Genomic DNA, 12,983 nt, shown 5'->3' with positions numbered 1-12,983 from the left:
AAGATGGTGTTTATTTGCTCCCCCACTGAGCAAATTAGGCACAAGGCCGTTTTTAATGTGAGGTAAAAACCAGCTCCCCTAAAAGTAAGCGAAAAGGGGGCACTCTGGTTACCAAAAATAATAATTGTCCCAGTATAGAGGGTTTCCCCTCCATTGACTGGTACAAATTATCTTAAGTGCAGTATCTGCCGGAACAGATACTACACTATGATCTTGGCCAAAAGGCCAAGAAGAACAAATCATTTCTATTAGCTTTGCCTCAACAGCGACACCAATTTTCTTTCTTAACAATCAAACGACCCGGATGTAAGCTTGACACACAAAAGAACACACATGCTATCGTATTAATATATAGATATATTGTTGATTTACTATGAAAGTTTACTAGACCAGTTTCTATAGGGGGTGATCTATATTTTTTGCATTTTTTTATGTTATCATCCGGCATGATGTGAGGGTTGGATATGTGGGTAGAAAGAAGCATGATTATTTTAATTTTAAGTTTTCTTTTGGGGGTTGGGTTGGAGAGAGTAATGTCTGTTTGGGGTCAAAAAGTATGTGAAATTGTTTCATATATGTATTTAAATTACCGGTCTTAGTGTAGGTAAAATTATTTTAAATATGTGTTGTATATTCACCGTCCTTGCAAAGGTAAAATTATTTCATATACAGGCTGTAAATTATCTACCCTAGGTAAGATACAATTATTTCATACGTTTAATACCCGTCCTAGCTAGGTAAAATATTCTTTTGCTCGAAATAGCAAATGATACATAGACATTAAAAATTCCTCTCTCCTAAGAATAACAAATATATTCAAAATCAAATTCAATTTTCTCATTGTTTATACGGTCCCAAGCAACGTCGGGTAGCCCCGCTAGTTATTAAATAATCCCAAAAGTGTTTATATGCTGCATAAGCCTGCCAGTCAAACGGTTTTAAATGTATTATTTAAATCTGTTACTTATAAGTATACTAGTCTGGGTGACCGGCGTTGCCCGCGGGTTTTCAGGTGTGTGTTGAAAAACATAAGTAGTAGTAGGAAGGCAGGCAGACTCGAACCCGTAAAGCGAAGGAGGAAAGTAACGTGAGAAAAAACGTGACGTCTTGGCTGTTGTGCCCATCGCTAAACAGGAAGTGACGAAGGTTTAAATTAAGGCAAGTCAATCGAAAGTAGGGGATGACTTTCGAAAATATCGTCGAAAAAGCGACCTCTCACTGAAGAAAAATGCCTAGTTTAGGATGAAGGAATAGATGTTTTTAGCTAATTTTTCGATATCTGCCGTCCGAATGGTCGGGCTACAAAACGATACCGATCTCGTGAAAATCCGTCGCCTTTGTCTAAAGTTATAGGCAGACATACATACACACGTACATACATGCACACATACATACATACACACATACACACACATACATACATACATACACACATACATACATTTAAACAGACAGGTGAGATTTATATTATAGAAGATCGTCGAACATACAAACACGATACACATACACGTGTACACATGCCTATGCGGGTCCCTCTCGGGGCATATGCATTTAGCTCGACAATGAAGACATTAGTAATGTTTAAAATAGAAACTCTTTTAATTCATTTCTTAATTACTTTTATTGAGGAAAGGGTCACAGGTTGTTTCCGGATTATGCCTCGCGTTATTGAATAGCATTAATATGACCCACTTTTTTCAGGCTATTAACCACGGCGGAATCCGTATTCTATTCTGGGTAAACCGTCGCATCCCCCCATAAGAATAACTAACATAATTGACGAAAGAATTTCCGTTTAGTGTCAAACATTAGACGTAGAATTCTAATGACTGCTCGGGCTTATGTCTCTCTCATTTACATAATAGCGCATGTGACTTTTTACAAGCTGAGTTTCAACTCTTATTACTATAAAATGTCTATAAAGCATATGAAAGTTCCATCCGGAAGTAACGTATTTTCGTTGACTTGTTTTCAAATCGTTTCTCATCCTAAAAATGTTGCTAAGAATTTTCTATTACAAACACGAACGAAACGTAACGTTTATTTATCAAAGAAGTCACCATTTGTCAAGGCACAAGGGTCACTCGAGGACAATGTTTGATAAGTGTCTGCTGAACAGTGAAACAACACCGTGAGAATTGGTAAAGATGGGAGAAACTGGGTAGGTTCAGACTGTTTAAAAAGCTCAACAGAACAGAGTTTCTACTCAGCTTGAATCAGGAAATGAAACAAGCGAGAGCCGTTCGAAAATGTAGAAATCTAAGTGAATGTTGCCTTGAGACTCTGCAATCATTAATGATAAGTTAAGAAAACTAAGTAAATAAATAATTAGTTACGTGTTTTTTACCACATCTCTCTCAAAATATAACCTTGAAACACAATTGTGTTTTCATTCACAAGTAGATTTGCCTTAAGTTAAACAAAATCAAGATTAAACTCCTTTAACAAATACAAGAAGCCTCTCCGAACACCGATATCCATGACAAAAAAACTCCCTACCTGAGTATTATTCCTTCAAACTCCTCGATTAAACATTAACACGAAATATGAACTGGAACAAATACATTAAGGACATTGCGAAAGATGTCTGCAAGGAAGGTAGACTCCCTCTATCATGCTAGAAAACTACTCTTACATGAGACAATCCTATACCTCTACAAAGCCACTATTCGCCCGTGCATAAAGTAGTGTTGCCACGTCTGAGATGGTGCATCTACCACTAGTCTCTCCTTCTTTAATAGAGTTCAAAAAATGGTCTCCAATCTAATAGGCCTCGCTTTGTCAACCAGGTTCCAATCCCTATCCCATCTCCGCAATGTTGCATCCCTGTGCCTATTTTACACGTATTTTAATGGAATGTGCTCTGATGAACTCATTGAACTTGTGTCTCCTTGATCTATATATCTCTGACAAATTTAGCAGAAAGATCACGCCCATTACCAGTTGAGATCCCTAAATGCCAGAAAGCTTTCTACTCTAATAGCTTTATTCCTAGAACAGCTAGAGTTTCGATTGCATTCCTTGCTACCTGCTTCCCTAACGGTACTGATTTGGAGAAGTTCAAATGTAATCTGAACCAACATCAATGTTTCCTAATAATGGTCCCCCTTAGTAGCCCCTTAGTAATATACCTTGTTTGGGGTGAAGTCCAGCAAATATATATATATATATATATATATATATATATATATATATATATATATATATATATATATATATATAGCAACAACCACGCAAATATCATAGATAAAAAAGAGAGGATCAAGAGAATGAAAGACAAGATTTATCTGGGTACTTGATCGCTCATGAGTGAGAACGCACATGCGTTTTATTTAAACTATTATGTAGGAACATATTGTGGTAACCTTTAAATGTTACAGATCTAGGTACACTAAGGAAGAAAAGAAAATTATTTACAGCAAGTGTAGCTATATCTTGTTGTGAATATTTGACAAGAAAATGCGTAGATTGTAGTTCAGTCGAGCACCTACCATGAAAATAACCAAAAGGGTAGAAAAAGAATAGCAACGTCTTTTCTGTGCGAGAGAAAGAGAGAAATATGGGGAGGTGCAGTAGCGAAAAAAGGGGGTATGACTACTAGATTTAGAAGTTTTTTTTACTCTGCCACGATAGAAAAGTATGTTCTGAGCAGCAATTCTGAATATTTAACAACCATCATTCATCTCTTGACGCATTTGACTAGTATGAGATATTTTCTGGAAATTTAAAATGATAAAACATGATTCCAGCGATTCTAGCAACGTATTTATGTAAGTCTTCTATTTCAGGTCTGGAGTAAAAGTCGCTAATAGGGAACTTCTTCAAAGAGAGAGTAATCCGTTTAAATTGGGGCAAAGTGAGGATCAGAACATTGGCGAGTAAAGATTAAAACTTTGTTTTAGACATTAAAATTAACCAGCCATATTTTCATTTATTGCACAACTTGCTTCGGGTAGAAAGAGAGAGAGAGAGAGTATCATAAAAACCTTGATCAGTAATGCTTTTCTAAGTGTGCCATAGACAGTTGTATTATCTGTATGAATATCAACAAATAAGAATGTGAATTTGGATAAATTATACTTAGGAGGCGATTTATATGGATCAGGAAGAGAGTCGGGCCCAGAATAGATCCCGGCGAGACATCTGTGTTGCTTAAGATTTCTGACCATAAACGAATACTTTTTTCAAACTTTATAAACTTCTCCTTGGAGAGAAAGAGTTTGATAGCCGAGAGAACATTTCAGTTACTTAATTAGTCATTAAGGTTGTGAAGTAAACCTTTGTGCCAAATCGAACCAAACATGATAGCATACAGAACCGTAAATGTAAAATGAATAAATATATCGCTGCAGAACTTCCTATTTAAAATGACCATACAAATCTTGCCCCGAATTCACAGTAGTTCTGCTCAATGGCAATAATGTTCCTGGTTTCTAATGAATACCAGTAACAAAAAGTTAATACTGTAGATTATTATAACAATAAAATATGTTAAAAGTGTATTTTCCTTATTTTTGTGTTTGCTTTAATTATCTATTTTCACGTTCGAGTTTTTCAACGCCCACGTTGTATTTGCATAGCTCCTGTGGTTAGATTTGACCCTGAATGAAGACAAAAACGACTGGGTATGTTTTGGGTGCAAAACATTCAAAAAGGGAAAACGCATTCTGCCGATGGTGAACTTGGGGGTATAAAAATACAACAGCCACCCAAGATTCAAAAGAATTGAATGCGAGGTTGGGATTCAGGGTGGCGCAGCAATTGAATCCCAGGCTGAAAATCGATGAAGCTTAAAAAGAAAGGAAGCAAGGAAAGGAACAAGTGATTTCTATTTTGAGGCTTACCGTTTGTATTTTTGTGTCTTCATTTGTTTAATCAGAATGAATTAGTTAAGTACATCTGAAGATGAAGAATAAACAAAAAATTGGAACATCGAATTAATAGATAAAAGAATATTTATATATCTACATATTTCTAGATAATTATGACAGATATACCGTTTGATTGTGACACACGTAAACATATAATCATATCCCTATCTCTACTATTATATAAAAAGAAATTTTGCCTGCGTGTCTAAGTTCCTTCTCTATGAACTCGGAAACGGCTGGACCGATTTATTTAAATTTTTACATGAAAGTACTTTATGTGGCTGGTGGTGTGCTACATAGGTTTTGTCTCGGAATACTTTCGATAATTATTGAAAATCGATAACCGAAAAAATGCGATTAAAAAAGGAACAGTCTGATTTTCCCCATCTGACATCACAAGTGCATTTGAAAGTTTCATCACAGCACAAGCAGAAAGGTCAAGCCCATAAAATCAACTGTGGATCATTTTATAAGATGGAGGCGGTGTTTGAAATGCATGTTTCATTTTAGAACACATACGTTTAACTTTAATTCAAATGAATATGTAAAATTAATTTCATAAAATCTATAGTTGGTTCTTTGATAAGACAAATGCGCTATATTTTGTTTAAAGCACAAGTGAACCATGATACTTGAGTTGCATTTTAAACTTTAAGAGAATCCATTGTTTACAGATGATTTTATAAAACGGCGGGTCTTCCTGCTAGTATATATATATATATATATATATATATATATATATATATATAAATATATATATATATATTTATATATAAATATCATCTTATCAAGTGTTTTCTTATATATATATATATATATATATATATATATATATATATTCACTTATCAAGTGTTTCCTTTTCAGATTAAATATGTTTTTAACTCTTCTTCAAAGTGTTTTAACATGTTTTATTAATTGTTTGCTCTTATATTATATATATATATATATATATATATATATATATATATATATATATATATATACTAACAGGGAGGCCAGTCGTTTTCTACAAATCGGAAGAAAATGATATGTGACACACAAAGTAACACACACGCTATCGGATTATCGTATTAATCTATATATTTAATAGCCGTCTTGGAACATTTTTCGTATTTACTTGCTTCCCCACGAATCAGAGCATGATCCAAAGTTAGCTTTTAATGCGAGGAATATTCACGTTCCCCAAAATAGACACTCGTAAGTAAAACTTAACTTTAAAAAATGGTCTCGGTTCAGAACGTCTCTTCTTCGTTAACCGAAGACGGAAGAGACTAAGTACAGCATCAGAACAGATACTACACTTTTCTGATAGCCAAAAGGCAAAGGAAGAACATTAAGAAATGCAGAGTTAGATACGAGGTATGTTTTTAATGAAGAAAATACTAGCAACTGGCACTCTCGATCGGTGCAAAAACAAATGTTTAGTCAGATTTAGATGATTTTTTACTGCGCTGAGCGAGAACATGAAAAGATGAAGTGTGGTATCAGGAGAGATAGCAAAGGGCAATTGATATTCGGTTCTCACCGGGTGACACGATATTGACCTATTCTATCAGACGAAAGTAAAGCTCAGTAAATAACTATTCCTCTATATACAGATTTGTGCGTATCTGTGTTTGCGTATGTCTCTTTGTATTAGTGTGTGCGCGCGGGCTTGTTGAGCGAGTAATATTATTTGCATTTGTGTCGGAGGCTTAGAAAGGCGGTCTATGCATACATGAAAGCCTCAATATTAAAGAAGTATTAATACAATTCAAACATGGCCAATTGGGCAAGTCTCTGTCCGTAAAATACGGAACAGAAGTCACAATGCAGTATAAATATTGGTTATTTCATACAAAAAACTATAAAGAGTGAACAGGGGGAAAAAGAAATATAAAAAAAAGCTTCGAGGTCAGAATAAAAAGTCTTTATTTTGTTTTCTTATATTATCGTTGCCTTTTTTTTTCGCTCTTTCAATTTTTCTTGGTCTCTGTAACCTTATTTTCTTTACTCTTCAATCGGCTTCTATTCTTCTCGAGTCAATTTTGGTCAATGTATTTTCGTCTTTGTTTTGTCGGTGGTTACTTCTTTATTTCAGTCTTTGCCTCCTTATTTTCTTCTTTTCTTTTCCTTTTTTATGTTTCTTTTATGCATTCGTTTCGTCGTTTTTTCTTCTTTTTTCTCTACCCTTTTTCATTCTATGCCTCTTTTTCTGCTGTTTTGAATATTATTTATTTTTATTTAGCATTTTTTAGCCTTTTTTTGGAAGCCAACCGCATTTGAAAAAGCCTAAATTCACAAAATTTTGCCGAAATACGTCGATTTTTCTAAAATGCGCGATCGATGTACTAGGACGTTATATTGGATACGGAGCGCTCATTCAAATATGGAATTTTTCTGTGAGTGTTATATAAACTTGTAGATTAGTTACTATTCGATAATAATCTGTTGGAAAAATTTTTTAAAAAGACAAAAATAAAAAAATTTACAGAGGAGATACCGCTCCCATACATGCACCATTTTCTTCTTCATTGGTTCATTCGTTTCTTTTTTCTTTGTATTTTTTTTTCTTTTGGTTGGAGGTTTGTAATTTTATTATACTTTATTTTTTACTTCATTAGTTTATTCGTTCTTTTTTTTCTTTCTTTTTTCCCCTTTTTGTTCGTGATGTTTCAGTTTTTTATGCTTTATTTTTTTTACTTCATTGGTTCATTCGTTTTTTTTTTCGTTTTTTTTTCCTTTTGTTTTCTTTTTGTTCTTTTTGTTCGGGATGTTTCATTTTTATGCTTTATTTTTTTTACTTCATTAGTTTATTCGTTAGTTTTATTTTGTTTCTATCTTTTATTTGCCTTTGTCTATGCTTTAGTACTTCTTAATTATTTATTTTTTTTATATTTGGCCCATTTTAATGTTTTCTTTTTTTCTCGCTTTTTTATGGCTCATCATCGTCTTCATTTATTACTTCGTTTTTTTTTTCTTTTTCGTTTCTTTTTATCTCTGCTCCTTCTCCATTATTTTCCTCTTTTTCTTTCGATTTTTTTTTTTTTCAGATTTATTTTCAGTCTGTGTTGGTTTCTTTTTTTTATGCCCTTTTTCATTATTTTCTCTCTGTTACTGTGCTTCGTTTATGCACTATTTTTCTTCAGTGATTCCTTCCTTATTTTCCATTCTTTTCGCTTTTCTTTATTTTCTATCATTTGTTACTTGTGTGCTTGATTAAATTTTCTTTCTTTTCTTTTTAGTGAGTTTTTCGTGCCTCTTTTCTTTTTTAACATGGTCGTAAATTTTTAATTTCATTTCAAACTTCTCGGACCAACACGCCGTCTGACCCCGTCGCAAAAGAAACATACAAATAAAAAAGGAAAGAAAAAATCCAACTTGGCATGTTTTTAAGTGCAAATGAAATGCATTTATCTGTGGGTCTTGCAAAACTTTTAATTATTTATTTCATTATATTGCAGAAGTTTTTTTTTTTGAGGGGGGGTTGCTCACGCCATGCACTTTTTAAAAGTCTTTCTGCTCGTCACCTTTTTTACACGTCTGTCTCACTCGGTCCGCAACTTACTTCTCCTCGACCACATGGTGTAAGTTTCTCCTTTTCTTGTGATGCAAGCTTACGCACACTAGCTAATTTGCACAGTGCGTTAACGGCTGCTGCTGCTAATATTTTGCTAGCCAGCTATTCTTTGGCTGTTGCTGATTTTCACACACGCGCCCATTTTTTATATTTTCTCCAATATGTTCTTGGTCTCTTTAAATCTTTTTTACTTCTTTTCTTTGATTATTTCCTTCATCTTTAGATTGAGCCCGTATTTCCCATTTTTCTTTTATTTGGCACTCTTCATTTTGTTCGCCTCCTGCTTGCTCGTGTGATAAAATAATTTCGTTTTTCGAAAAACAAAAATACATACACATCTATGTTGACATCAAAACGTGTATTGCATATATATATTTTTTTTAAATATGTGGGCCGTTCCAAAAGTTATGAATTTTATTGCTTAACTTGAAGAGCTGCGAAGACGGGGGCGGTTTCATTAAAACGACGACCTTTTGTGCTCCAGAATTTATTTTTCGACATGGTCATCACTGTTCTGAATATACTTTTGCCACTTCCTTTTGATGCCTCGGTCGTAAATACATGGAGCGCACTTCATCACTCGCATCTCCGTCGACACTCTGAGATCGACGAAATCATCTCCTAACTGTGCTGACATCATCTGCATTGGTTGTGCAAACGTCTAACAAGTGTTGGTGAGTTTTAATCGGTTTATTTCTTTTTCTTTAATGACGCATCTCTGCTTTTGACGCACGTCCATAAATAGTTCACTGCCAATATCTGCAACAGAGAAATAAAGATCACAAATGCATGAATTCCGTTAGGCGATAGACGAGGATAGTCAGCTTCTGTTTCAATTCTAAAAGAAATTGCCCAAAATTACTGTATTCTCTTTGGTCCTAATAGTGATTGTATTTCCTTTGGTCCAAATGGTGACTGTATTTTTTTTTTGTCAAAATGGTGACTGCATTTTCTTTCTTTAAAATAGGTACTATATTTTCTTTTGTCCAAATACTGATTGTATTTTCTTTGGTCCAAATAGTGACGATGTTTTCTTTAGTCCAAATTGTGGCTGTATTTTTTTTTAAATTGTTACTACATTTTATTGTTCAAAGGATCATTATTTTGGGGGGGGGGGCAAATAGTGATTGTGTTTTCTTTGGTCTAAATAGTGACTCTATTTCTTTTGGTTGAAATAATGATTATATTTTCTTTGGTCAAAATAGTGATTATATTTCCTTTGGTACAATTGGTGACTGTATTTTCTTTAGCCCAAATGGTAACTGTTTTTCTTTAGTCTAAATAGTTATTGTATTTTCTTTAGTCCAAATGGTTATTGTACTTTCTTTTCCGATAGATAACAAATTATTTGACATTTGCAGGATACGTGCAATTAAAAGAGAGTATTTTTTAAGTTTTAGTTTTTAAAAGTGTATTTAATTTATCATTTAAAAATACAGCCGTTTTTAAATGCTTAAAATTTTTGAAGTAGTTAAAATCCTTTTATTCATTTATTTAATACAATTGACACCATCTATTTCCCCTGACGTAGACGACAAACATTGTCTCGAGTCGACTGTGTGTGATCGCCAAATACATTTCAGTTTTAAAAACTCCCGACAATTTCTCTGAGAATTGAAACAGAAAATAACTATCCTCGTAATTGTCGTCTATCGCCTACCGTGGCCATTGTACTTTATTCACGATAGGTCACCTAATTCAAGTGGAACGGCCTTCCATTTACCTAGGCCATGATAGAACACGTTAATATGCGTGATCACCATACTGGTAAAAAGGAAAATGAATAACTCATTATTAATAAAATTGCTACACAAAACCGTTTCAAATACTCTTCAAAATTAAAATTTGGGGAGTATGCAATGAGTTGTTTTATTCCATACCAACTTAAATGTACTTTGATATCCAGAAAATGGCTGCCATTCCCGTTTGTGCTTCGTTTGCGTTAACTTATATAAAACTAAATGAAGCCCATATTACGATCAGTTACACCTATTAACTGTGTTCCAAATTCAATAATTTACTAAATTCTAAATGTAAGAGTGAAAATTTATAAACATATACACATATCTAGATTTATGTTGCGAAACATGGATTATAAAAATAAATAAGCAAAATGCAACTGTAATTAAAAAAAGTAATAATCTGTTGTCTACATGTCCGTAACCAAAATTACGTTTTATTTCTTAATACTACTCTTTTATATTCTGACGTTCCTTGCTTTTTGTTAATACTAGCAAATATATGCTAACCCGGACCGTCTATCAAATTATTAATCAGGATGCCTGTCGAGTTACAGGTTTCAGTTGGATCGGGATATGTTTTAGGGTGTTTTACATTTATGCTTAATTCTTGTAGACTTGTTTCTTTGTAATGCATTCATTATTATTTGTTATATTCGCTATTCACTTGAACTTCTACTGTGTTGAAAAATAAAACGTTTATTTGTACATGAATAACAAGCACGTTGACATAAGCGGCCCCATCACCGTTCTATGTTTAGTTTATCTCCTCCTCTTCACGTTTTTTTTTCTTTTTTTTTTTCTTTTTGCAGATTCAATTCACATGTATTTTATTTGCTCGTGATCATTTATTTCCAATTACGTTGTTGGATTCCTTTTTCTTTTATTTTATTTTCTTCTCTTTCTCTATTTCTTATTTTCTTTTTTTTTTTCAGGTTACTTTCTGTGTTGTTTCCTTTTGTTTCCTTTTCATCCGCCATTTTTAAATATGTTTTTATTTCTAAGCATTAATTTTCCTTGCTTCGTTGTTTTTATTAGCGTTATAACGCTTTCCTTTCTCTTGTGTTTTCATTTACTGCGCGCCTTTTATTCTGTGCTGTTTCCTTCACTTCTTCGACTAATAAAACGAAAGATACAAAGAAGAACAAAAAGCCATAGATAAAGAGAAAAATGGTAAAAGATTTCCCTTCATGATTTAAGCCAATAACAAATTTATTTTACTATTATATAAAAGGAACTTATTCTGTGTGTATATGTGTGAGCCAGTTTCCTATAGACTCGAAAACGGTTAGGTAGATTTTTAGTAAATTTCACACGCAAATACTCCATGTGTCTGGCAGTGTTCTATATCAGAATTTCTCGATAAGTTTCGGCTTTAATCGGAATTTTTCTATCATTAATTATTGAATTGATGACAGAAAAATTCCGATTAAAGCCGAAACAGACCGATTTTAACGAGAACATCTGCATTTAAGAAGTTTTATCACCGTGCAAGCAGAACGGTTCCACGTATAAAATTAACAGTAGATTTTTTTAGAAGACAGGGGCGCGTTAGAAATGAATCTTTATGATCATGGCACAAACAATGATACCTGACTTTTGCATTTGTAACTTTAATCGAAGTCATCGTATTATGTATTAACTAACAAAGATACCCGCGCTTCGCACGGGACTTTGCGGGTACCCGATTGTACAGCAAAGTCCCGACCTTAATCTTTGATTTTTTCCTTGAAAAATGGTATGCACTATCCATAGGTTGCAGGCCATCATTATTCCAGGTTTTGTCATGATCGCTCCAGTGGTGTGCGCTGTAGAAGAGTCTATATATACATAGGTTATGACCTTGTTCTTTGATCTTTACCTTGGAAAATGGTGTGCATCATTCCTAGGTGGGGAACCATCATCACGCCAGCTTTGTTCATGATCGGTCAAGTGATGTGGGCTGTATGAGAGTTGTATACACCCACACACACGCACGCGCGCGCGAACGCTACAACTTAAAATATAGATTAATATCAAATTCTGTCCTCTTGGTAAAAGTTTCCTATGCTCTTTGTTCTTTAGATCTTCAAAAATGTATTTTTAATGTTTGGTTTGGTTGGTTTGTCTTACAGCATATCAACATTCTTCAGATTTAATCATTTTGATGTAGGTTTCTATGCTTCAAGTTCTTTTTATCTTCAAATATTAATTCTATTGTGTTTAGTTTGGATGTTTTTGTTGATAAAAATTACTGTTTTTGTATTTGACGTTCAAGAATCTGATTGAGTTTTGCAAAAGGAAAATGACATCAATTACGTTTCTGAGTGGCTGAGATGAGGTTTGATTATTCGGACTCTTCGGATTATTTTCCTCATCTTAAATGTTACTTTCATAACGTTTCGGTCGATGTAACTTCTGATCTTCCTCTGGTGTATTTTTCCAACCTTGTCCGCAAAGACCCGTGATGCAGTGGATATAATACTTGGTCAATCCAACTGTAAAATTTACACTTCTGTAGGATAAAATTTACACTTCTGTAGGATAAAGATTTCATTGTCAGTGCGGGCGATAGTCAGAATACAATTTCGAATTACTTAGGACTTCTGGCTGACAGAACGAGTGAATGCTATCTAAAGAGTTTCGTTCAAAATTCGGAGCAAATTCCCGAGTTCGGCGGAAAAATTCTCGCGTTCGGCAAGATACAGCTGAGAAAGGTCGAAGGTTTTTTACATAAGAGTCACAACTTATCAGGGCCCAGAGGGAAGCAGGCAAACGGAAGACTGTTCAACAGGCGTGCAGTTCTAAGCAAGAAGTTTTGTTGTAAGGCACGG

The 12,983-nt window shown here is 34.0% G+C and overlaps 1 long non-coding RNA gene and 1 pseudogene across 2 annotated transcripts in view; both read right to left on the bottom strand.

Moving 5' to 3' along the window:
- The window catches only part of LOC145267546 (uncharacterized), a 332,078-nt gene that overhangs the window by 269,329 nt on the left and 49,766 nt on the right, over positions 1-12,983 (bottom strand). The gene's annotated exons all lie outside the window — the stretch shown is intronic.
- Positions 91-237, bottom strand: LOC145284800 (U2 spliceosomal RNA; annotated as a pseudogene).

Source organism: Euprymna scolopes, chromosome 1, assembly GCF_053919585.1.
Source record: "Euprymna scolopes isolate OS-2025 chromosome 1, ASM5391958v1, whole genome shotgun sequence".
Classification (NCBI taxonomy): Eukaryota; Metazoa; Mollusca; class Cephalopoda; order Sepiida; family Sepiolidae; genus Euprymna; species Euprymna scolopes.
The sequence above is the reverse complement of the archived record's forward strand: the minus strand, read 5'-3'. Positions and strand labels throughout refer to the sequence as shown.